At 41.1% G+C, this 24495-nt stretch overlaps 1 protein-coding gene across 5 annotated transcripts in view; it reads right to left on the bottom strand.

Annotated features, from left to right (window-relative positions):
• CELF1 (CUGBP Elav-like family member 1) overlaps positions 1 to 23176 on the bottom strand; it is a 104404-nt gene extending 81228 nt beyond the window's left edge. For 2 of the 5 annotated variants that reach the window (XM_043972445.1, XM_043972446.1), the window contains exon 1: positions 23065 to 23176. The gene's annotated coding sequence lies outside the window, so the exon portion shown is untranslated. The remainder of the gene's footprint in view (positions 1 to 23064) is intronic. The other 3 variants (XM_043972441.1, XM_043972444.1, XM_043972443.1) reach the window with 2 other exon arrangements.
• Positions 23177 to 24495: the final 1319 nt, after the last annotated feature.

The raw sequence follows: 24495 nt of genomic DNA, 5'->3' as shown, positions 1-24495 counted from the left end.
GCTGAAATTGTTGTAAATGTGCTTTACAATTGCTCTTTATAAAAAATAATACAAAAAAAGAAGAGATTTAAAATTCCAGCACTGGGGGGCAGCTAGGTAGCTCAGTGGATAAAGCACCGGCCCTGTATTTATGAGGACCTGAGTTCAAATTCAACCTCAGACACTTGACACTTACCAGCTGTGTGACCCTGGGCAAGTCACTTAACCCCCACTGCCCCTCGCAAAAAAAAAAGAAAAAAAAAAATTCTAGCACTGACAAATAATTTTATCCAGGGCCTTCCTTCCCCTTTCCCTTCAACCCACTAAAGAAGCTAAGCTACATGCTGAGCCAAAGAAATAATTAAGCAACTTTCATCAAACATCTAATTTAAGATATTTAAAATGAAAAAAATTTCCAGAAATATTTCTAGCTTTTTGAAACTGAAACATCAGAATAACTTAATGCCAATTTTTTGGTCTTTTTTTTTTGAGGGGCAATGAAGGTTAAGTGTGTGGTAAAAATTATTTATGGTAAAAAATTATTGGAGTTTTAGCTGACTCATTTGGGAGGGACCACACCTGGCCCACCCTGAAGTTATGTATGCTCCTGAGGTCAGAAGGAGAACTCTCCATAGGCAGTTTTTGAAGGACCTCCCCTTTTGGGGGAGGAAAGATTGAACACTCCCTGAAGGGAGGTGGAGGCACTTCAGGAACGTTACCTAGCTCTCCCTCTCTGGCTTCTGCCTTTCTGGTGGCATGAGCAACTGTAGACTTTCCAGGTTTTGGTGAGTGAACACAGAAAACCCTAAATTCCTTTGAATTAGCTTAATTGGAAATCAGGGGATTGTATAGGCTAAGTTTAGAGTTAAGAGAATTTATCTGTATTTCTTTGAACCTAAAGGTCCCTCATATTTCTGGGACCCCAACATTTTGGCGAGTCACCCAATTAACGGTCCATATATTAAATTTCGGGCCCTCACAAGTGACTTGCCCAGGGTCACACAGCTTGTAAGCGTCAAGTGTGCAAATTTTTTAAATTCACTGGATTTACTTTGAACTTTAGTGACAGTGACAGAGTGACACATTCTAAGCAAGTTGGCTATTACTATGGGGATCCACTCAAATTTCTGGAGGATGATCGAGCAGGCTTTTCATATTTTTGTCTAAGTATATTTTAATGTACTGACTCTGTTCAGTTATGGTTTAATCTGATTTTTTATTTTTCTGCTTCAAGCTGCATTTAAGTATTTTACCTAGCAATGCACAATTCTGGAAGAACATCAGTCATAGTTTTAAGTTGCTTTGTTAAAGTGGAAAGAGGATTCCATTTGGAATCAAATGATCTGAATCTTGGCTCTGCTACCTGCAACCTGTGCCATAGCTTGAACAAATTCACTTAATTTCTTTCTCTATTTTCATCAACAAAAGAAGGAAATGAATGAGATTTTTTTTTAATCAAGGAAGATCAATGATGAGAATATAAAATTAAACCAGAAAACGAATTTTTAAAAACCCCAATTAGATACCAAAACACAAATTCAGAAAACCAAAGAAATTAACAAAAATGAAATTAACAAGACAATTAATAAAACTAGGAGCTAAGATTTTTTTACATAATCAGATTTGATTTTTAAAAAGAAAATTACCAGTATCAGAAATGTAAAAAGGAGAACTCACAACAAATTAGAATTATTAGAAATTATTTTGTACAATTATGCCAATGAAACAGACAACTTAGATGAAATAAAGTTTACCAAAAAAATAAAATGTTCAGATTAGCAGGACAAGAAATAAAACTTAAATAACCAATTTCTTAAAAGTGAATTAGGGGCAGCTAGGTGGCACAGTGGATAGAGCACCGGCCCTGGAGTCAGGAATACCTGAGTTCAAATCCGGCCTCAGACACTTAACACTTACTAGCTGTGTGACCCTGGGCAAGTCACTTAACCCCAATTGCCTCACTTAAAAAAAAAAAAATTAAAAAAAAAAAGTGAATTAACTGCTGTCTAGGGGAGGGGGGAGGGAGGGAGAAAAATCTGAAATTGTAAAGCTTGTATAAACAAAAGTTGAGAACTATCTTTACATGTAACGGAAAAAATAAAATACCTTCTATGTAAAAAAAAAAAAGTGAATTAAAGAAGGGACAGCTAGGTGGAGGCAATGGATAAAGCAGTGGTCCTGGATTCAGGAGAACCTGAATTCAAATCCAGCCTCATATATTTGACACTTACTAGCTGTGTGACCCTGGGCTAGTCACTTAACCCTTATCGCCCAGTGCCCCCCCCCAAAAAAAGTGAATTAAATAATCCATAAATAAACTCTTGGGGGGAGTGGGGGGACCACAGCCAAACTGAATTAAAAGCAAATTTTATCAAATAGTCAAAGCACATTAATTCCAGTATGCACAAATTATTTACAAAAATAAGGGGAAAAATATTCTTTCAAATTCCTTCTAAAATACCAGTATGATGATAGGGAAATAAAAGTAACAAAAAAGAGAAAGAAAACTATAGATCAATATCAATGTAAAAAATTTAGATAACCTATTAGCAAAGAGTTTGCAGCAATACAACAAAAAGAAATGCACAGTTGGCTCAATAAGAAAAATCATGATCATATCATATTGACAACAAAAATAATAAAAATCAAATTTTTTCAAAAGATAATGAAAGCACCTGACAAAACACAACACCTGTTTCTTTCTGTTCAAAACACTAAAAAGTATAGGATAGAATGGACTTTTCCTTAACATGAAGAATATTATTATCTAAAACCAAGAGCAAATATCATATGTAATGTAGAAAGACTTTTTTCACTAAGATCAGGTGTAAAGAGAAAGTGTCCATTGTCACCATTATTAATTTCATATATTACTTTAAATACTAGGAACAGCAAATGACAAGAAAAAGAAATTGGCAGAGGAAACATCCCTTTTTGCAGACTGTTTACTTAGAAAACCCTAAAATTTAAATGAAACAATTAAAAAAGGAAAAGTTGCAGAATATAAAAATAAATGATCACCTTTTCTGTATATTACCAACAAAATTCAGTATGGAGAGAAAGAAATTCTGATGAAAATGACTATTTAAAAAAAAAAGAAAATGACTATAAAATATTTGAGCATCTACCTACCAACATATACACAGAAACTATATGAAAACAAATACAAAAACGCTTCTGGAAATATTGATCTAAGTAGAGAAACATTAGTTGCTCCTGAGTAGGCCAAGTCAAATAAATGAAAATGATAACGTTACTTTTAAATAATTTATTCAGTCACACACCAATCTACCAAACATTATAGAACTAGAAAAAAAAAGTAATCGAAATCATCTGAAGCAACTAAAGATCATGAATCTTCGAAGGAAACAACGGAATGAAGGGAGCCTGGCAGTCCAAATCTTCATCAGGAAGGAAAGGAGGAGGGGAAAGAAGAAAAGAAGGAAGGAAGGAATATTAGTGGAATATTTTAGGAGAACATATAAAAGCAAAAATTTCTATTAGAGGGTTTTTGGTTGGTTGGGTTTAGTTTTGTTTGGGGGTGAGGCAATTGGGGGTTATGCGACTTGGCCCAGGGTCACACAACAAGTAAAGTCAAGTGTCTGAGGCCAGACTTGAACTCGGTATTCCTGACTCCAGGGCAGTGCTCTATCCACTGTGCCACCTATCTGTCCCGGGTTTTGTTAAATAATAAACATTTTATTTGATTTTATGTTATTTTGAGTTCTAAATTCTATCTCTCCTTCCCTCCCTTTCTGAGGGGATAAGCAATTAGATATAGGTTATACATGTGTAATTATGTAAAACATTACCATCTCAGTCATTTTGTATAAGAAAACTCGAATAAAGGGAAAAAAATGAAAGAAAGTGAGAAAATAGCATGCTTCAGTCTATTCAATCGATATCAGTTCTTAGGAGATGGATAGTATGCTTCATCATTAGTCACTTGGGATTGTCCTGGATCACTGTATTGATGAGAATACTTAAATCATTCACAGGTCTTCATCACTGTATCACTTGTGCACTACATTTTCCCGTTTCTGCTCACTTCACTATATATACATCAGTTCATACAATTTTTCCAGACCTTTCTGAAATCATCCTGCTTATTATATCTTCTTATAGTACAATAGTATACCATCATATAGCACAGCTTGTTTATCTATTCCCCAATTAATGGGCATTCCTTTGATTACCAATTCTTAGCTATCACAAAAAGAGCTGTTATAAATATTTCTGTACAAATAGGTCTTTTTCCTCTTTTTGGGAATGTCTTTGGGATATAACCTAGCAGTGGTATGCAGGTTTTATAGCCCTTTGGACATAGTTCCAAATTGCTCTCCAGAATGGTTCAATCAGTTCACAGCTCCACCAACAGTGGACTACATCCCAGTTTTTCCACATCCCCTCTAACATCCAACATTTTCCTTTTTTGTTGTATTTGCCATTCTCATAGGTATGAAGTGGTACCTGAGAGTTGTTTTAATTTACATTTCTCTGATCAATAGTGATTTAGAGCTTTTTCCATAGGACTATAGATAGCTTTAATTCTTTGAGAACTGCCTATTCATATCCTTTGACTATTTATCAACTGGGAATGACTTGTATTTTTATAAATTTGACTCAGTTTCTCTATATTTGAGAAATGAGGCATTTATCAATGACACTTGCTGCAAAAATTCTTTCCAGTTTTCTGCTTCCTGCCAAACTGTGTAATTTAAATTTCTAATGTAGGTTCTAATCTGTTCCCCCAGACTGGGGAAACTGACTAAAATCACTGATAAAACAAGCTTAGGTTTTAAATGGGTTTACTGAAAGATAGTAAAAGATTGAGAACAGAAGTCCCTACAAACCTGGCAATACTATCTTTCCCTCAATTCCCCTGTGAAGTCCTCTGAGTCTCTCCCCTCCACCACGGTGAGATCAGGAACCAAAGGAGAATTTTGGTCACATTGGTTTACATTAGAGTTTGATAAACGCAAAGAGCCCAGGTCACTATTCAATATAAACTGCTGAGAAAAGTGGAAAGCAGTTTGTTAGAGAGTACTAAAATGAGCTCCAAATGAATATATAATTTAGACATAAAATATGGCATTATAAACAAATAGAAGTAGCAAAGAATAAATTATCTTTTTCAGATTTAGAGATGAAAGAAGGGCTCAAACCAAACAAGACAGACAGTATTCACAGAAGACAGACAATTTTGATTGCAGAAAATTTATTAAGTTTTTTTTCGTGTGTATACCTGCACCACCCCAAATTAGCTAAAAATTAGAAGGCAACCAGTTAACTGCAGCGGGGTGTTGTTGGGTGGGGGGAGTGCAGGGGGAGGAATCTTTGCAGTAAGCTTATCTGATAAAGTTCTCATTTACTAGCTATAAAAGGAATTGCTTCAAATTTGTAAGAGCTATTGCCCAATTGACAAATTGCCAAAGGATACAAAGATAGTTTTCAAAGAAATGTGTACAAGCTACCCACAGCCTCACAGAACTACTAAAAATTAGAGAAATGCACATGAAAGCAAGTTTGAGGTTCTACCTTATACCAGTCAGACAGCAAAGCTGACAAAAAAGGGAAAATAATAAATGTTGGAGTGAGTGAGAAAAATTCCATTGTTGGGGGAGCTGTGAATTAACTTAGTGTGAAAAACAATTTGGAGTCATGATCCAAAAGTCACTCAAGTTTTTGATGAGATTTTAATTTTTGTGTAGGTGTATAATTCTTGTCTTTAAGGACTATGAGCCTCTAGATAACAAAGGAGTGTTTAAACAGAATACTATTACACAGAACATAGTATAGGTACTAGAGAAATTTCTAGTAAAGTTATAGTTTTAAGTGTCTTCATTTAAAATTGAAATATGAATTAGTGGAATACCACAATATCAGAAGAACAGCAGTTGAGACTTAAACAAAAGGTAATTTTGAATGGTATCTAGTTGAGGAGAGCTTCCTTATCAGCTGGTTCAGTCATTTTCAATCATGTCTGACCATTCATGACCCCTTTTGGGTTTTTTTTGGCAAAGATACTGAAGTGGTTTGCCATTTCCTTCTCCAGCTCATCTTACAGATGTGGAAATTGAAGCAAAACAGGATTAAGTGACTGCTCAAGATCACTCAGCTAGGGGCAGCTAGGTGGCATAGTGGATAGAGCACCAGCCCCAGAGTCAGGAGGACCTGAGTTCAAATCCAACCTCAGACACTTGACAACTTACTAGCGGTGTGATCCTGGAAAAGTCACTTAAACCCATTACCTCACCACCCCCCCCCAAAATCACACAGCTAGTAAATGTCCCTGTCCAGATTCAAACTCAGAAAGATAAAGTCTTCCTGACTCTAGGCACAGCATTCTATCCACTTCTTCACCTAGCTGCCCTTATCAGTAGGTCAGTCAATAAAAACATTTATAAATCAGCCCACTATGTATTCTCTAGGCACTGTAGGCCTAGCAAAAGGCATAAGACAGTTCCTACTCTCTAAGAGTTCACAATCCAATGGGAAAGACAATGAGTAAGTAACTATGTACAAATAAGCTATGAACAGTATATACAGAAAATAATGAAAAGAAGGAAGGAACTAAAATAGGAGGGATTGGAAAAGGCTTCCTGTAGAAAGTGGGTTTTTAGTTGGGACTTGAAAAAAGCCAGGAAAAGAAAAAAGGAAGGCATTTTGGGCACATGGGGAACAGAAAAAGAAAACGTCCAGTGCCAAGGGATGGAGGGGCTTGTGGAGGACCAACAAGGAGACCAGTGTCACTGGCTGGAAAAGTACCTGGTAATGTGTAAAGTATAACTAAACTGGGAGGTAACAAAGAGTTTAAAATAAATTTCAAGGTTGGAGGGGTTCTTTAGTTGCATCTGTCAAATCAGATCAAGTCATTATCTTAAATGAGTAACTGAGTAAGAGCAATGGCATATGTCAGCCAAGTACAGTTTGGGGGTCTAACTGTAACAAGTTGTACAGTTACTTAATAATAAGGTGGTTTTAAAAAAAAATGCTAGCTTTTAAAAAATTATTATTATTTTTTGGGTGGGGCAATTCAGGTTAAGTGACTTGACCAGGGTCACACAGCCAGTAAGTGGCAAGTGTTTGGGGTTGAATCTGAACTCAGGTCCTCCTGAATCCAGGGCCAGTGCTTTATCTACTGCGCCACCTAGCTGCCCACTTAATAAGGTTTTACCAGAAAATCTCAAACATGGTAGGCATTAATTACTTTAAAGAATATCAATGTGTTTTTCACTATCCTACATCTAGGGATATGGCTCCTTGCTTTCTGCTGCTATTTCAAGATGGCTTGAAGGAGGACTCAGAACAGGAGGAACACATTTAAATGTACATTTTATGAATTCTTGGTTTCATTCTATTTGTAGCTATCTTAACTTTCCAAGAAAAACATCCCAAAACCCCAAATAGTTTATAAACATCAAGAACTTGCTACAGAATATAAGTAGCTTTACACAGTTAGATTTAAATGTTTGCCCAAGAAAGCTTCTGTAGAGCACCTGTGATCACAAAAGCTTCCTTGTTAGCCTGGCTGTTTTTCATCTGTTGTAGTCATTTAGTCACTCAGTTGCGTTTGACTCTTTGTGACCCCATTTGGGGTTTTCTCAGCAAAGATACTGGAGTGGTTTGCCATTTCCTTCTCCAGCTCATTTTACAGATGAGGAAAATTAAGGCAAAGAGGGTGAAGTGACTCTCCCAGAGTCACCCAGCCAGTAAGTGTCTGAAGCCAGATTTGAACAAGTCTTCCTGACTGCTAGCCCAGGGCTCTATGCCCTTCAACAGCTTGCTGCCCATGGTGTTTTTCCTATCTCTGAAGGATAAGGACAGGAGCATCTAGTGCTGTGAGCAGTTTGTATTGCTTTGGTTTGTTTTGGTTTTTGGCGGGGGCCAACACATGAACTTAAAATAAACCAGAAGTAAAAATGCCCAAAGAGCTCAGGAGGACACCCCCATGTCCCAAAGCCTCACAGCTACTCTTTTTTTCTGCTTCTAGACTGCCTCAGTTAACAAGCTATTATGGCAAAAGGCTTGTCCTTCAAGTTTCCCCTTTTAAGTTTATGGGAAATATTCATGGAAAGTCACCAAGTTTATTATATATTTACTATATTTATTGGCTGCTACCACTGCTTAATAGCCTCTGGATACATTTACAAGTATAATTTTTTAAAAAGTAGCAAGCATTTTTACTGAGCTAATTTGGCTATAGATTGTGGTGACAGGAGCTGGAAAACTAAATTTAAAAGCAACCCTTCCGGACCTGCCATCCAGAGCATTAACTAGGGCAGGGCAGAGTTACCAGGGATTTACCCAAGGGTGAAGGGAAATGCATCCTTTATTTAGAGTCTTCTCCTGTCTCCAAAAGCAGCCTTCTTCTTCACTTCTATGACCAGAGAAAGTCTGAGCAGGAGTCTGGTACTAACAAAGCTTGTGAAAGGATAGTAGGAAGATGCTGGAGTTGGATCAGGATGGGGCAACTTGATTGCCTCAGTCAAAATTCAAGATAGCCCTGACTTGGGGTAAGGAAGGAGACAAGTCCAAGGCACAGATGACCTTGCCAAAACAAAACAAATTCCCTAAGCTCCCAATATAGCATGTGCCTTTTAGTCTGTCAATAAGCATTTATTAAGCATCTACTATGTACACTGTGCTAAGTGCCTTTCTGGGTAATAGCAGCAGGCTAGAAAGGCTCTACACCCCTGGTTCAGGGAAGCCTTCAGAGAATGGAGCTCATAATCTCAGCCTTGGTTTCTCCATCCCTGCAGGAGGGTAGTGCCTTTCTGGCCACACCTACCTCTAAGATGGAGACTATTTCTTGAAGTTTTGGGAGGTTTAGTTTGGTTTGGTTTTTTGCCATCCACAAGTTGTCAATCCCTGGAGCCCAGGTTGACCAGGAGAACAAGGTTTCAAGTTTAGAAGGTTAGGGGGTACAATTCAAGAATCCTGTGCCCCAGTAGGAGCCTAACTACACAGGGGTGGGGTGGGGGATAGAGCCTTTTCATTCCCAGGGAATTCTCAATTCAGTTTATTTTCCAGCCGGGGGGCGGGGGTTAGAACTGGGGTTCTTGTGCCTGAGACATATCTATGCCTTTGCCCTAACACTCTGTAAGGTTTGGACTCCATTTGACTCCAACTTTAGCACAGTCTCAATTTAAAAGTTCAATGAATGTGTCTGACCTTGACCAAGTCATTTTTCCTACTGGGGGAAATCTCAGTTTCCTTAACTGCTAAATCGAGTCATTTGAGAATGGAGGCAGAGTTGGCTTTAAGACCTTCCACCTCTCATCCCTCCCCCCATCCCACCCAATTCCACCCCACCCCAAAGGCTCAGGCAAGTACAAAGACACAACAGTACTTTAAAATTTAGTTACTAGAGGGCAGCTAGGTAGCACAGTGGATAAAGCACTGACCCTGGATTCAGGAGGACCTGAGTTCAAATCCAGCCTCAGACACTTGACACTAGCTGTGTGACCCTGGGCAAGTCACTTAACTCCCATTGCCCCTGCCAAAAAAAATTTTTTAGTTACTAAGAAATAACTAGCTTAAACTAGGAAGTGACCAAAGTGATCACAGCTGCAGCCTTTTTGAATTCTGAGGTCTGCCTCCTCCTCCACCTACCCCTACCGAAGTTGCCTTTTGCCCCAGGGCCAGTTTGGTACTCTCCAAGGTGCAAAAATTCCTAGTTATAACTGATAAACCCATCAAGTCGATTAGCATTTATTAAGCTCTTACTATGTGCCAGGCTCTGGTCATATAAAGAAAGCCAAAACAGTCCCTGAACTCCAGGAAGTCACAGACTAACCAGTAAAATCAAAATGTAAACAACTTCATACAAGACATATACAGGATTCAATGGGAGTAGTCTCATAAGGAAGGCACCAAGATCAAAGAGGACTGGGAAAGGCTTCTTGAAGAAGGTAAAACTTTAGCTGAGACTAGAAGGAAGTCAGGAGGTAGAGATAAGGGGGCTTGAGAGACAGAGAGTGAAAATGATTGGTGCCAGGAGATGGGACTGTGCCGTGTGAGAAACAGCAAAGAGGTCAGTGTCACTGAATATGTGGGGAGGGGGCAGGGGTTGATAATACTGGAAAGATAGGAAGGGGCCATGTTATGAAAAGTTTTGAAATCATTTTATCTTCGTAATAGGAATCCACTGTAGTTTATTGAGTAAGAGATGACATCGTCAGATCTATGCTTTAAAAAAAATTATCTTGACAAGTAAGTGGAAGATGGATTGTAGTTGGGAGAGACTTTCAGGCAAGGAGCCTAATCAGTAGGGTATTACAATAGTGCAGGTGTAAAGTGATGGAGACCTGCACAAGGGTGGGAGAGGTGTCAGGAGAGAAGAGAATTCATCTAAGAGATGTTAATCAAATGGAAACAAAATGTCAGGACTTGATGACTGATTAGACATGAGTTGAGGATGACACCAGGTTTGAGGCTGGGAGGATGGGGGTACCCTCAACTGTAATACAGAAGTATGGAAGGGAAGAAGGATTGGGAGGACAGCTGAATTCGGTTTGGGATATGATGAGTGTAAGATGTCTATAGGATGACAGGCAGTTGGGAATGCAAAAGTGGAGGTCAGTGGGGGAGGAAAGAGCTAGATAAGTAGTAGATCTGAGTCATCTGTATAGAGAAGATAATTGAAACTGTGGGAGCTGATAAAACCAAGTGAAGCAGTACAGTAGTAGAGAAGAGAGTCTAGGTTAGAATCTTGGAGAACCTCCACTGTTAGCCAGGGAGAAGACCCAGCAAAGGAGACAGAGGAGGAGTACTCAGGGAATGTGGCAATAGATAGCTTTAATTTCTTCATCAGAAAACTGCCTGTTCATATCCTTTGGCCATTTCTCAATTGGGGAATGACTTGGATTCTTATAAATTTGATTTAGTTCTTGATATATTTTAGAAACGAGGCCTTTATCAGAAGTAATGGTTATAAAAATCGTTTTCCAGCTTTCTGCCTCCCTTCTAATTTTGGATGCATTGCTTCTGTTTGTTTGTACACAAACTTTTTAATGTAATGTTATCAAAATCATCCATTTTGCATTTCATAATATTTTCTATCGCTTGTTTGGTCATAAACTGTTTTCCTTTCCAGATCTAAAAGGTAAACTATCCCTTCCTCTCCTAATTTACCTATGGTATCACCCTTTTATGTCCAAATCATGTACCCATTTTGACCTTATTTTAGTATAAGGTATAAGATGTTGGTCTATGCCTAACTTCTGCCATACTATCTTCTAGTTTTCCCAGCAGTTTTTGTCAAATACTGAGTTCCTATTCCAGAAGCTGGAGTCTTTGAGTTTATCAAACAGTACATTACTAAAGTCATTTGCTACTGTGTCTCCTGTGCCTAACCTATTCCATTGATCCTCCATTCTATTTGGTAGGAAATAGTTTTGATGACTGAACTGGCCCTCATTTTTGAGCTTAGTCTCAAAGGCTGCAGAAAGTCAGAGGTTTACCAAAAGCCCATTAGATTTGGTAATTAGTAACTTTGGAGTTTCAGTTGTGTTAAAAGCCAGCCTGCAAAGAGTTAAGAGAGTAGGAGGAAAGAAAATGGAGACAGATTATAGATGGTATTCTCAAGGAGTTTAGCTATAAAAGGGAGATATAGCAGAGCTTAGTTAGTATACATTTTGAAATTAGATTAAAAAGGAGATGAATGGCAACTTTACTGAATTTGATTATCTTAGTTAAGGTATAATTCATTCAAATATATCTTTACTTTTTGCTTCTATATTTTGGGAATATGCTCCCTTTTTCTACTTTGATTTCCAAATGATGATGGGCTCGGGTCTCAAAACACTAGGGTACATCTGTAATTCAATAGGTAAATAGTTGTTTTGGAAAGGAGAAAGGCTTTTATGAGACACAAGCAAATTGGCTGAGCTCTGTGCCCCAGATTCCTTTTTTGGGTTTGCTGAAGATTTTTTTAAAATGTTTTATTGATTTTTTTTACATCAATGTCACTTTCCAATGACATATCCTCCCTTTTAACAAAGCAGAAAGCTCAAGCAAAACAAACTGCTTCTTTTTCCTCCTTAAAATGAGGATTGTTAATATCGAAATTAAGGGCTTTATTGTTAGTCTCTTTATAAGAATATGCATGTAAAAGGTGCATTTTGTAGTGTTAGAAGAAGCACAGTACAGCAATGGACATTGCTGGTGTGGTTGATGTCATGACTTGCACTGAAGTGGATTGAAGGGAGGGAGGACTGTGCGAGGACACCAGCCTCACTCTCTCCCCAGAGCCATCTGGTCCAATGGCAAGATAGAGATCAGGCCAACTAGAGACGGCCCCAGATGTTTAAGGCAATTGAGGTTAAGGTCACTCAACTAGTAAGTGTCTGAGGTGAAATTCAAACTTAGGTTCTCCGGACACCAGAGCCAGTGCTCCACCCACAGTGCTACCTAATTGCCCCCAGCAATGGATAAAGCTGTTTTTGGAGGTGAAATTACAGTTAGAGTCGGAGAAGGTTCCCCTCCACCCACCTCCACCCAAGTGCAAGAGTCAGACAATTTATTTAATCGCTCTGTGCCCTGAGGCTACTCTCTCAGGCAGTAACTTGCCAGACTCAGATTTGCACTGGTATGGGACTAACTTTATTATTAATTAAGCAGCCCTGCCCATCAAAGAGTTTACATTCCCTAGTGGGAGAAGTATATACAAGTACATACAAAATAAGACAAGGCACTTTTGTTTGGGAGGAGGCCCAGCAAGCATGGAGGTGGGGACTAACTTCATACAGAACAAAGTATATGCTCCTTGAGGACAGGGCAGTGTCATTTTGGTCTCCATATCTATGCAAAGTCGGAAGATGATTAAGCAACTGCTAAGTAGCCTCCGAAGCTGGCTCCAAAGTAAACTAAGGATTCTGAAGAAGGTCCTGGGGGAAGGAAGGTCAAAAGCAAGAAGGCTGGCTCAGTTATAGCAAAGTAAGTATAAGCAAATAAAGCTTAAGACTGGAAAGATAGAACGAAGCCAGTTTGTCAGACTTTAAATGCCAAAAAGGGAGTATGTATTGGACTCTAGGGATAACAGAGACTCACTGAAATATACTGAGCAAGGGAATGATTTGTTGGCCAATAATATTTAGAGGCGGAATTGAATGAATAGTGGGAACAACATGGGAATTGGGGGGAGGGGGGTCAGAAAAACTGAATGCTAAACTTCTCTGAAGCATCTTCTTCAACAGCATTTTGGGCATAATATCTTTTCAATCTAAGAGTGGTGCTTCAAGGAAAATGCTGTGTAAATCATAAAACTTTATACCATTGAATTATTATAGGATTCTTTATTTCATGAAGGTTTCAGAAAGAACACTGGACCTATAGTACAGGAGTAAACTTATCAATCAACAAACGTTAATAAGCACTTACCATGTTCCAGTCATTGTTGAGCTACAAAATACACACACGGGCAAAAATGTTGTTCTTTCCCTCAGAGGAAAAGTGGGAGGAAGAAGAGGAGGAATGAAAGAGGTAAAAAAAAGGCTCCTTAGAAGGCGGGGTGAAAGAGGAATCAATCAGTAAATATAAATATAAATACAAAACCTACTATGTGCCAAGTACTGTGCTAAACACTGGAAATAAAGAGTCAATAGACGGTCCCATCTTCAAGGAGTTCACAATCTAATGGGGTAGACAACAAGGAAATATATGTACCACAAGCTACATACAGGAAAAAGAGGAAATAAGAGGGACTGGGAAAGGTTTCCTGTAAAAGATGGGATTGTGGTTGGGATTAAAGGAAGTGAAGATTAGGTGAAGATGAGCAAGGAGGGCATTCCAGGGGTGGGGAACAGCCAGAGAAAATGTTCAGAGTCAAGAGATGAAGAATTGAGGGGGCAGCTAGGTGGCGCAAAGGATAAAGCACCGGCCCTGGATTCAGGAGGACCTGAGTTCAAATCCAGCCTCAGACACTTGACACTTACTAGCTAGCTGTGTGACCCTGGGCAATTCGCTTAACCCCCACTGCCCTGCAAAAAAAAAAGAGAGAGATGAAGAATTGTCCTGTTCATGGATCCGCCAGGAGGCCAGGACCATTAGTCAGAACCAAGTAAAAAGCTAACAGGCTAAGACTAGAACGGTAGAAATGGTCAGGAGTCTATATTTGATCCTAGAGGCAAAGGCAGCCACTGGAGTTTGCTGAGAGGTAGCTGACATAGTCAAACCTAAACTTTTCCTATATTTGAATGGAAGTTTAATGGATGGACTGAACTGGGGAGAGAGAACTGAGGCCTACTCCCAGGCAGGGGCAGCGTCAGGAGGAAAGGAGCATATTCAGGAAAGGTCACAAAGGTGCAATTAATAGGCCTTGGTGACAGCTTGGAGATTTGCCGGGAAGAGGGGAGGGGAGTGTTGAGAGAGGGGGTAAGAATGAGTGAGGAGTCAAGTATGATTCCTAGGTTGGGAGCCTGAGAGACTGGGAGGATGATGTTACCCTTTACAGAAATAAGGAAGGTAGGAGGGTTTCCAGGGAAAGATAATGAGTTTGTTTTTGGTGTCTCTGGGACACTCAGTGTGGGATGGGGAGTCTTGGGAGGGGAAAAAAAATCCAGGAAACAGACATGTGATAGAGGAGAACATTACAGCCATGGGGGTGGGGAAAAGGCAGTCAGTACAAAAGAGATGGAGGGTGGTGTACTAGCAAATACAAGGTCATTGTTGCTAGATCACAGGCTGTGTGGAAGGGAGTAAAGAAAATGTTAAGAAGCATAGATAGAAACGGGGCAGCTAGGCGGCGCTGTGGATAGAGCACCAGCCCTGGAGGCAGGAGGACCTCAGTTCAAATCTGGCTTCAGACACTTAACACCTACTAGCTGTGTGACCCTGGGCAAGTCACTTAACCCCAATTGCCTCACTAAAAAAAAATATTTTTAAAAGAAGAAGCATAGATAGATAGGAAGGAGTTAGAATTTGAAAGGCTTTAAAGGCCAGAGGGCTTTATATTTAATCCCGGAGGCAATCAGGGGGGCCACTAGAGTTTACTAAGTAGGAGATAACACGATCAAATATGTTTTAGAAAAATCACCTTGGCAGGTAAGTGGAGGATGGATTCTAGAGGGGAGAGACTTGAGCCAGGTAGATGAGATGAAGTGTATTGCAATAGTCCAAGTGGGAGAAAGGTGATGCATCAAAGTGGGGTCTATGTGATAAAAAAGACAGAGATGTGTATCTGACCAAAAAAAAAAACTGTTGAGAAAACTGTAATCTGTTCAAAACTAGGTAGAGACCAACATTTCACACTGTAAACAAAGGTGAGCTCAAAATGGGTACCTGATTTAAACATAAAGGACTACATCATAAGCAAATTGGTGGAACAAGGAAGAAATTACCTGTCAAATCTATGGGTGGGGAAGAAATCATGACCAAACAAGAGAGAGAGGTTCACAGGAGGTAAAATGGATAATTTTGATTACTTAAAATCTAAAAGCTTTTGCACAAATAAAATGAATGCAGATAAAATTAGGAGAAAAGTAGGAGATGGGGGGGGGGCATCTATGTAGCAAGTTTCCCTGACAAAGGTTTCACTTCTAAGAAATATAAAGAACTGAGTAAAATTTAGGAGAATAAGCACCATTCCCTAACAGATATATGGTCAAAGCATTTGACTAGGCAGTTTTCAGAGGAAGAAATCTAAGGTATCAATAGGCAAATTAGAGAAATGTAAGTTAAAACAACTCTAAAACAACTCTGAAGTGCCACTTTACCAGAATGGTTAAGATATCAAAAATGAAAAAAATGCCGCAGTTGTAGCTGTTCGTTTGTTTCAGTTATGTCTCTGTGACCCCATTTGGGGGTTTTCTTGGCAAAGACATTGTAGTGTTTTGCCATTTCCTTCTCCAGCTCATTTTACAGATGAGAGCCTAAGACAAACAGGACTAAGTGAATGCAGTCAATCAACAAACATTTCTTATTGGGGATTCAAAGTAAAATACAAACATATCGGTCATGTATGCCAATTTTATTGTAAAATCTCCATGAAGGTTAAGGATCCCTATACCTAATACTCTACATATAGCCAGCACTTCTACTAAAAAACATTTGTCAGAAAGGTTTAGGAATATGTTTGATCCCCAAATTTACTACAATCTTATACTGTACAGCTAGTTCTCAATTTCCCTGTGGACCATGCTGCAGACCTCTCTGTAAAACAATTTTTACCAAATGTCAATTTTCCCAAAGACATGGGGAAAGGAGGGAGGGCAACAAGAAGGGAGCTGAGGGCCTGTGGAGGGAAGGGGCTGGCACATGGTTTAAAGACACATGGGGGCCAGGACCAGGTCCACACAGGTGGGAACACAAACATCAGGGCAGGACCCAAGCAGGCAAGTATGGCCAACAGTGTGCACAACAGGTACACGAGGTACCTGACTAATGGAAGGCATGGGGGCTGGAGAGGCAGGCAGGCTGGTGAACAGAGTGGGGCAAAAGTTTCCTTTCTCTGCACCAGAGGTCTCAAGACAAGCCTCTGATCCCACCAAGTTCTTCTATTTTCGTTTGTTTTCTTAAAAGATTTTATTTTTGTTGGGGAGTGGGGATGAGGAGGCTGCAGAGTGCCAAGCAGAAAGAAGGGCAGGAGGTGGGGAGAGAAAGAAGCACAGCGCTGTACAATAGCTATTTAGTTGACTCTGCATAATGTGAATTTATGTAAAGTGAGAACCTTCTGTATTTTGAAACACACATGTATTTTTTATTTGGCTATGTCCTACCTGACTTACAAGGTTAGCAGCTACAATGTAACAAATACAATGACAACTGACTTAAGGAGTGGGAGGCGGGGAAGGGTTAGAGAGAGAAGACAAGAGGAAAGCCCCAAAAGACTAGGACTAAGAAAGAACACATTTTCTACAAGCAAACAAAAGACACAGAGGCTGGGAAATGCTTGTAGGAAATGATCTGTACAAAAGGGACACTTGTAGGTAAAAGAACCTACACAAGTTCTGACAGATCTCCAAATAACGTACACATCCACACACATCCATATGTGTGTGTATATTCTTCCCCCTCCCCCTTTTAAGTATACACACACACTTAAGGGGGGGGGGGGAGAAAAGAAGAAGTCTGCTTTACATGCATGCCAGGCACTGTGCTAAATGCTTTACAAATAAAATCTCATTATGTCCTCAGAAGACTTTGTGAGGTAAGTGCTATTATTATTCCCATTTTACAGTTGAGGCAGGAAAATTAAGTGACTTGCCCAAGGTCACAAAGCTAGTAAGTGAGACTGAATTTGAAATCAAGTCTCCCTGGGTTTGGACCCAGAGCTGTCACCATTCCTCAACATATCAGAGACCATTTATTGTAGAGTATATATAATCATCATTAATTATACAAGAATTCCTATAGTCACTGAAAGACCCCAATTCAAACTCTCAAAGGAAGCAAATGAACTGAAGATAGGACAATAGGAAAGCCAAAACATTTCCAGTTTGGGAGTTCTGGTACTCCAGAACTAACAAGGCTTATATAAACAATGCACAGCTGGCTTTTTATACCACCATCAAAATATCTGGTGTTGCTGAATCGTTTCAATAGCACTGACTCTATGTGACCCCTTCTGGGCTTTTCCTGGCAAAGATACTGGAGGAGCTTTAGGTGACTTCCGTCACACGACTAGTAAGTATTTAAGGCCAGGGGGTGGCTAGATAGCACAGTGGATAGAGCACTGGCCCTGGATTCAGGAGTACCTGAGTTCAAATCCAGCCTCAGACACTTGACACTTACTAGCTGTGTGACCCTGGGCAAGTCACTTAACCCCCATTGCCCCGCAAAAAAAAAAAAAAAAAAAAAAGTATTTAAGGCCAGATCTGAATTCAAGCAGATGAGTCTTCCCGACTCCAGGCCTGGCACTCTAACCACTTTGCTACCCCACCACAGAAATGGTACATTTAAAATTCAGTTAATGAAGATTTATAAGATCCCAATGCAAGCTCTATAGCTGAGCTAACCACTCCCCTTTTTACCATTTACCACTTATCTTCTAGTGGCAAGGTGAAAATTAATAACCACGTTAACCACCTAAATAAAAAGCTTTATCTGAACTGCCACTATCACCAAATAATAGGAAAAAACTATTTTGTAAAACATGAAGTCATTAGATATACTGTAGGACCCTTTTCAAAGATGAGCCTTAAAAACCAAAAGTATAAAGAAGCAGTTAAAAGATATATCTCTATTTTTCCACTGCTTTTAAAATTCAAGTAAATTAGTGTCTCTCTCTCTCTCTCTCTCTCTCTCTCACACTCACACTCACACACACACACACACACACACACACCCACCCAAGTTCATGAGAGCCAAAGGCTATTCAGAAAATGGAGAAGTGTGTGGAAAAGTAACCTGGCTGTTATAGCACCAATGACAGCAGACTTAAATTCTGAACTGAATGGCCCATGATACCTTAAAAAAAAAAAAGTGTTTCCTACACCCTGTACACAGTATCAGAAAACGCCAGGCTTAAATATTAAAAATTTAATTGTTCAAAAAGGGCTGTTGAAGGGAAGGATGTGTAAATTGAATGTGGAGAAATAATAAAACATTTCTGAAATTGTCCATAGGTGTTGCCCAATAAAGGTGAATCAAAGAAACGAATTCTAGGCCCTGAGGTCAGGAAGAGAAGGCTCCCTGCCAATCTGAAATTAAGCAAGAGATGAGGAGGGAGAAGCCAGAGATGGAAGTTCTCAGATTATAGATATTCCTTAAAAGACAACTTTGCCTTAACAATTTAACCTGTATAATGACAATAATGCCTAACAAGGTCACTGTGAGAATAAAATATATTACATCCCAAATAAAGTAGTCTACATAGCAAGATTAGTCCTCTGGCCACGTTTATATTTCAAAAGACCCCAAATCAAGTGAAATCCATGACATTTCATATGAAGAACAAAGCAGACTGTAAATAATGACTGCAGATCAGTTACACTGATTAATTCCACGATGCAAGGAAGTTCCAGACAAGCCCTTTGTAAAGGGAATACCAGTAACTTGTTCATGACCAAAAAGCTAAGAAAACTTTTGTAGGCAAACTAACCACAAGCTACTACAACAGACATTGTTCTTTAGAAATTGTTAAGAGAACAAAGCAAAGAAAGAAACTGAGGACAGTCTTCCCAGACTACAACCCTTCTAGAGTGGGGTTTGTTATGTGAAAACAGAGCTTCAGAAAGGTCACCTGACTAATTAAACAGGAAAGGGAGCCAAGTTTCCCTCCAAGTTGAACAGGAACTATCTATACAAATTATCTAATTTCTATGAACATAAAGAAAAGCCTTAATTGTTGTCCCTGTTTGTCCTTTCTGGGAAAGGACCATGCCTTAATTAATAACCCTTACCCATCAGCAAGTTTTCTCTCGACTAAAGTTGAAACAATGAAAAAGATGTAGTCAACCAGAGATACATTATCAGTGTATTACACAGGCAACGCTGAGCTCAGAGGTTTTGTAGAAGGATGAATACAATATATAGACTCAATACAAGCAGAAACACCTGTGGCTGGTCTAGCAAAAACCAAAACAAAAATCTACTGTACCATATTTACAAACACAATTTTATGTGAAAGGGCTTGATAACCAGAAGTTTCTACTTGAAACAGTTTAACAAAACCATAACCAAACTTACGAGGATTATGGAAATTTTCTCCTTTTTCTCCACTTACCTTGTTCCCCTCTCACCATTTATTAGGAAATCTAGCAAAGATTCCACATAATACTAGTTTTTGTCAGAAATTATATTTATTTCTGAGTATCCAGGAACCGGAACTGTCCATGCTGCAGCTGATCATCATTAATACAATAACGAAGAACATTTTCATTCAAGTTTCGAAGTATCTTCTATGGTTTGAAGAGATTATGCCTAGAGGTTGGTTGAGAGTTTTGTTTTTCTAGAATTCTGAGGAATCAACAATATAACATTACACCTTCAGTTTCAAAAAGCAAAGATGACAAAGTGAATTTGGGCCATACACAGGACCATATAAGGTATCATAGAGTTCTATAGTCCAATGCTCCTTCACTTTACAGGTGAGTAGGCTGGGAACCAGAGAGGTGAAGTAACTAACCCAAGGTGACAGAGGCACCTTAACTGGCAGAGTTGGGCTTTAAACTTGGGCTCTCTGATTTCAAGTCCATCATTCTTTCCCGGCACACAACTCCACAGCATCTCATTTTTTTCTTCTTTAAAAAAAATCTTTCTTATAAGGAAAGCAGAGAGAGGAGGCATACACAGAGGAAAAACAAAATATTTAAATTTAAAAAAAAAAGTTTTCCTTGCCAAGTATCCATCTCCTCTGGCATCCAAACCACCCTATACTGTTATCACTAGCACTGGATTTAAATCAGAAGTCCTTGATTCAAGTCTCACCTCAGACATTTCCTAGGTGTGTGACCAATGACAAGTTATTTTATGATTTGAATCTTAAGTTTTATGCATCTGTAAAATCAAACTAATACTCTTAGGTGACAGATGTCAAATGTGAAAGCTATCTGTCATACAAATGGAAAGATAATGATTTCTTATTAAAAGCATGTCTTTTTCTGGCTCCACTCAGTTCTTCAGGAGTAAAAGTACTAAAAAACATTTCCAAGACCACCTCTTCCCTTCTTATCTCAATAATAAAGGAAAATACTGGAAGGATAGGAAAAAAGTAGCATGTCAAACATCAGTTAAGGATCTTCCAAGAGTTTCACAAAAGGATACATGTATACTTTGGAAAGTATCTCATTTCTATTCCTCTTCTTCCTCCCCCCCCACTCCCCCAATCAGCATAACTCAATGGCCTTAAATCTTAGTGAAGATGGCAAATCACCCAATCACCTATGCTGGGATCCTTCAGTTTCAAAGTTCAACTACTTATTCTAAGATCTAAGACAACCTACTTATATGTACATATTATGAATTCTCCATCCTTTGAAGGCCAATTCAAAGCCTCCAAATGTCAACTAGAATGTAAGCTTCTTGAAAGCAGGGATCCTGTCTTCTCTCCCCCAGAACATAACAGCAGTTCTGCACATATTGGAACTTGGAAATGCCTACAGATGAACACCCTATTGACAAAACTCATTTACAAACCTTGTGTATGTGTATCTGAAACTAAAATCTACACCAGGTTATTAAATGGGTTTTTAATCACATGTGGCTTTATTTCTGCAAACAAAATATTTACTACAAAATGTATGTGTAAATGACACACCACACAAGATTAATTCCAGTCAGGACCCACCCTCTTAATTGTGATTAGTTGTATTTTCATTTTATACCAATAAGAAACATCAAAATGGATGATAAATGACCTAAGAGCATTTACAAAAAATGGCTAGCAATCATTTTACCAGCAGATGTAATACTGTGCAAACAGGACACATTAAATCAACACCAGATTTACACCTGCAACTTCATTTTAGGGATGTTAATAGCAGGAAAAGACCATTTCTTAGAAGGAGGTAGAGAATGGAACTGCACCTTCCTGTCCTGCTAGATTCTCCACTAATCCAAAGTGAATCAAACCTCCCTCCCTCCTCGCCACCACCACCCACTAAAGGAAAAAGGGCACACGGAGCCACTGACATTCCTATCTTCCATAAGACACATTTTCCCTTTCAAGGCATCTTCCTTACCCACAAGAAAAAAAAAGATTAGGGGGTTGTCAAGAAGTCACAGAGAAGAGATGAGGCACCCATGACGATCCATTAACCTCACTCTCTACTCTCACTGACAATGCCCAAGTTTCCATGCTGGTAGTTAATTCACGTAAGCAGCCAACTCTTACTTAAGGAAGTGGATTTTAAAAAGATCACCTCCTCCTCAGCTCCGTAGCCCTGGAAATGCTCTTATATACGAAACTCCCCCAATCCTATCCTGCAGCAAAATTTCTTCAAATGTCAGTCAACAAGCATTTACCAAGTACTACTCTGTGCATTGAATAAATGTCATCTCCCTCATTAGACAGTGAACTCCTGGAGAGCAGGGGCCGCCTTTCGACTTTCTTTGCCTCCCCGGCGCTTAGCACTGTGTACTGGGTCGCAGTAGACATTTTTTAAAGTTTCTGTTGTCAAGGAGCTCACACTTATTAATGAACTATTTCTACCCGTGTGCATCACTGCCCCAGCGTTCTAGCCCTTGCATCGGTCCCTCCAGTTACAAAGAGACCCAACGCTGGAGACCAAATACAATGGTTGTACATACGGTAACAAACACAACCCCAGAAAGGCTGACTGATTCAATCTACAAGAGAAGCCATTTTCCCAGAACAAGAACCACATCCGAATCCCACTGGCCCACTTCTCCAACTCAGAGAAAGAACTCCAAGCCGAGTCTTTTGCAACGCTGTGGCAAAGTGCTGGGGGGGGGGGTGGGGGGGCGGGGGTCAGGTCCCCAAGGCCAGGCTGTAAACACACGGACTTCAATCCCGCAGAAAACTCCAGAGCGGCCCCCTACCTGTCTCCCTCCCGCACCTTTTTCTTTCTTTTTTTTTTTTTGGGGGGGGGAGTGTTGTCAACTTCAGCTAAGAACTAGGAGTGGGAAGCGGGGGCGACCCAGCAAAGAAAAGGAAAACAAATCGGCCCCCGTCCGCCCCGGGCTGGGCGAGCAGCCTCCGCACCCACCACCCTTGGCTGGCCTCCAGCCTCGTGGGGCCAGGACTGGGCGGCTGACCACCAGTGCAGGGTGGGCAGGGCCATTTTCAAGACCAGGGTCCCAGGGGCCCCCAGCTCCGGGGCACGGTCACCTCTCCTCGGGCACTCGCGCCCAGCCCGGGTCGGGCCGGGCAGTGTAGACGCGCTCCGGAGGAGCAGGAGGAGGCGGCGGCGCGGGGGGTCACGGCGTGGCCAAGGGGTGGGGAGCGGCTCACGTGGGGGAAGGGGGAGGAGCGCGGGCACGGAGCCCGGCAGGCCCGAGGGGGGACGGGGGCAGCGCTCCCCGGGGGCCGAGGCACGCGGCGCCAGCCCTGGCTAGGCCGGGGGCGAGGAGAGGCCGGCGGGAGGGAGGCCCTGTGACCCGGACCCGCCCCGCGGCGCCTCCCGCCCGCCGGCCCGCTGCCCGCCCGGCCGAGGCCCGTTATCCCACCGGGGCCAAGCTCACCTGCAGCTGCACCTGCGCCCGTCGCCGTCGCCGTCGCTGCCGCCTCCTCAGCCGCCGCCGCCTCGCTGAGGCCCAGTCCCCGGGGAGCCTCCGCGTCCCGCCGCCGCCGCCGCCACCGCCGCCGCCGCCGCCGGAGCCGGACACCCAAAATGGCGGCACTTCCGGCGCCTACCACCGGGAGACGAGGGGGGGGGGTGCGGTGCAAGGAATGAACCACCGCGGCGCCGCCCAGAGCTCCATCCACCCCCGCACGGGGCTGAATGGAAGGGGCGGGGGTGAGGGGGAGGAAGGGAGCTACAGCTCCCCCTGGGGCGAGGGAGTGGAGAAGCAGCTCCTAGAACTGGGATGCTGGGCAACTGCGAGGGAGTGAGCCCGGGTCTCCAGAGGCAGGGCTTACTGAACCCCAGACATTCACAGGGGATCTTGGTTAGACTGGACAGAGACTCCATGTGGGCCAAACTGCAGCTGATCCTGAATCTCCTACAAGTAGCAGTCCAACCTTCGCTTGCAGACTTTCAGTGACAGGGAGCTCACTGCCTAGCCAGACAACCCACTGCATCTTGTTAAGTTTAACAATATTTTCTCTCAGGGGCAGCTAGGTGGCGCAGTGGATAGAGCATCAGCCCTGGCTTCAGAAGGACCTGAGTTCAAAATTGACCTCAGACGTTTGACAGTTACTAGCTGTGTGACCCTGGGCAAGTCACTTAACCCCGATTGCCTCACCCCCCCAAAAAAGAAATTCTGAACAATATTTTCTCTCTCTCTGTCCCCTCCCCCCACTCTGGAAAAGAAAAAGCAAAGCCCCAAGCCCCTGCAACAAATAACCATAGTAGTCAGGTAAAACAAATTCCCACACTGGCCATGCCAAAAAATGTGTCTTCTGCTTTCTTAGTCCATCACCTGTCAGGGTATAATAATTGGCAGCACTGCATTTTGGGCTAACTTTTATTATTAGGAATTTTTTTGGGGGGGAAGAAAAATTTGGAAACAAATTTTTTTAATTATTAGGAATTTTTCCTTCTTCCCCTCACCCTAACACGAAATGAGTTCTGAGGGTGGATGAGAGTGAAGCCTATGTCCAAAACAAGTGCAGGGTAATAGGGAGGGAGGGAGCATAGGTGTTGGGGGCTGCAGGCATCAAGAAAGCGTCAGGCAGAAGGTGGGACTTGAATTCACCTTTTGTAGGAAACTAGGAATTCTAAGAAAGATGTGTAGGGAAGTAGGGCATGGGCAAAGGTGTGGAGATGAGAAATGGAGCAAGTCCAATTTGGTCACACTATAGAGTGCGTGAAGAAGGGAATGATGAGGGATAGAGAAAGAAGACTGCAGGAATTGGAGAATAGCCATTTATATATACTTTTTTTGGTAGAAGCTGTGTCTTTTTTTTTTTTTAGTGAGGCAATTGGGGTTAAGTGACTTGCCCAGGGTCAC

This window comes from Dromiciops gliroides, chromosome 6, assembly GCF_019393635.1.
Source record: "Dromiciops gliroides isolate mDroGli1 chromosome 6, mDroGli1.pri, whole genome shotgun sequence".
NCBI lineage: Eukaryota > Metazoa > Chordata > Mammalia > Microbiotheria > Microbiotheriidae > Dromiciops > Dromiciops gliroides.
This window is presented reverse-complemented; position numbering and strand designations above follow the sequence as displayed.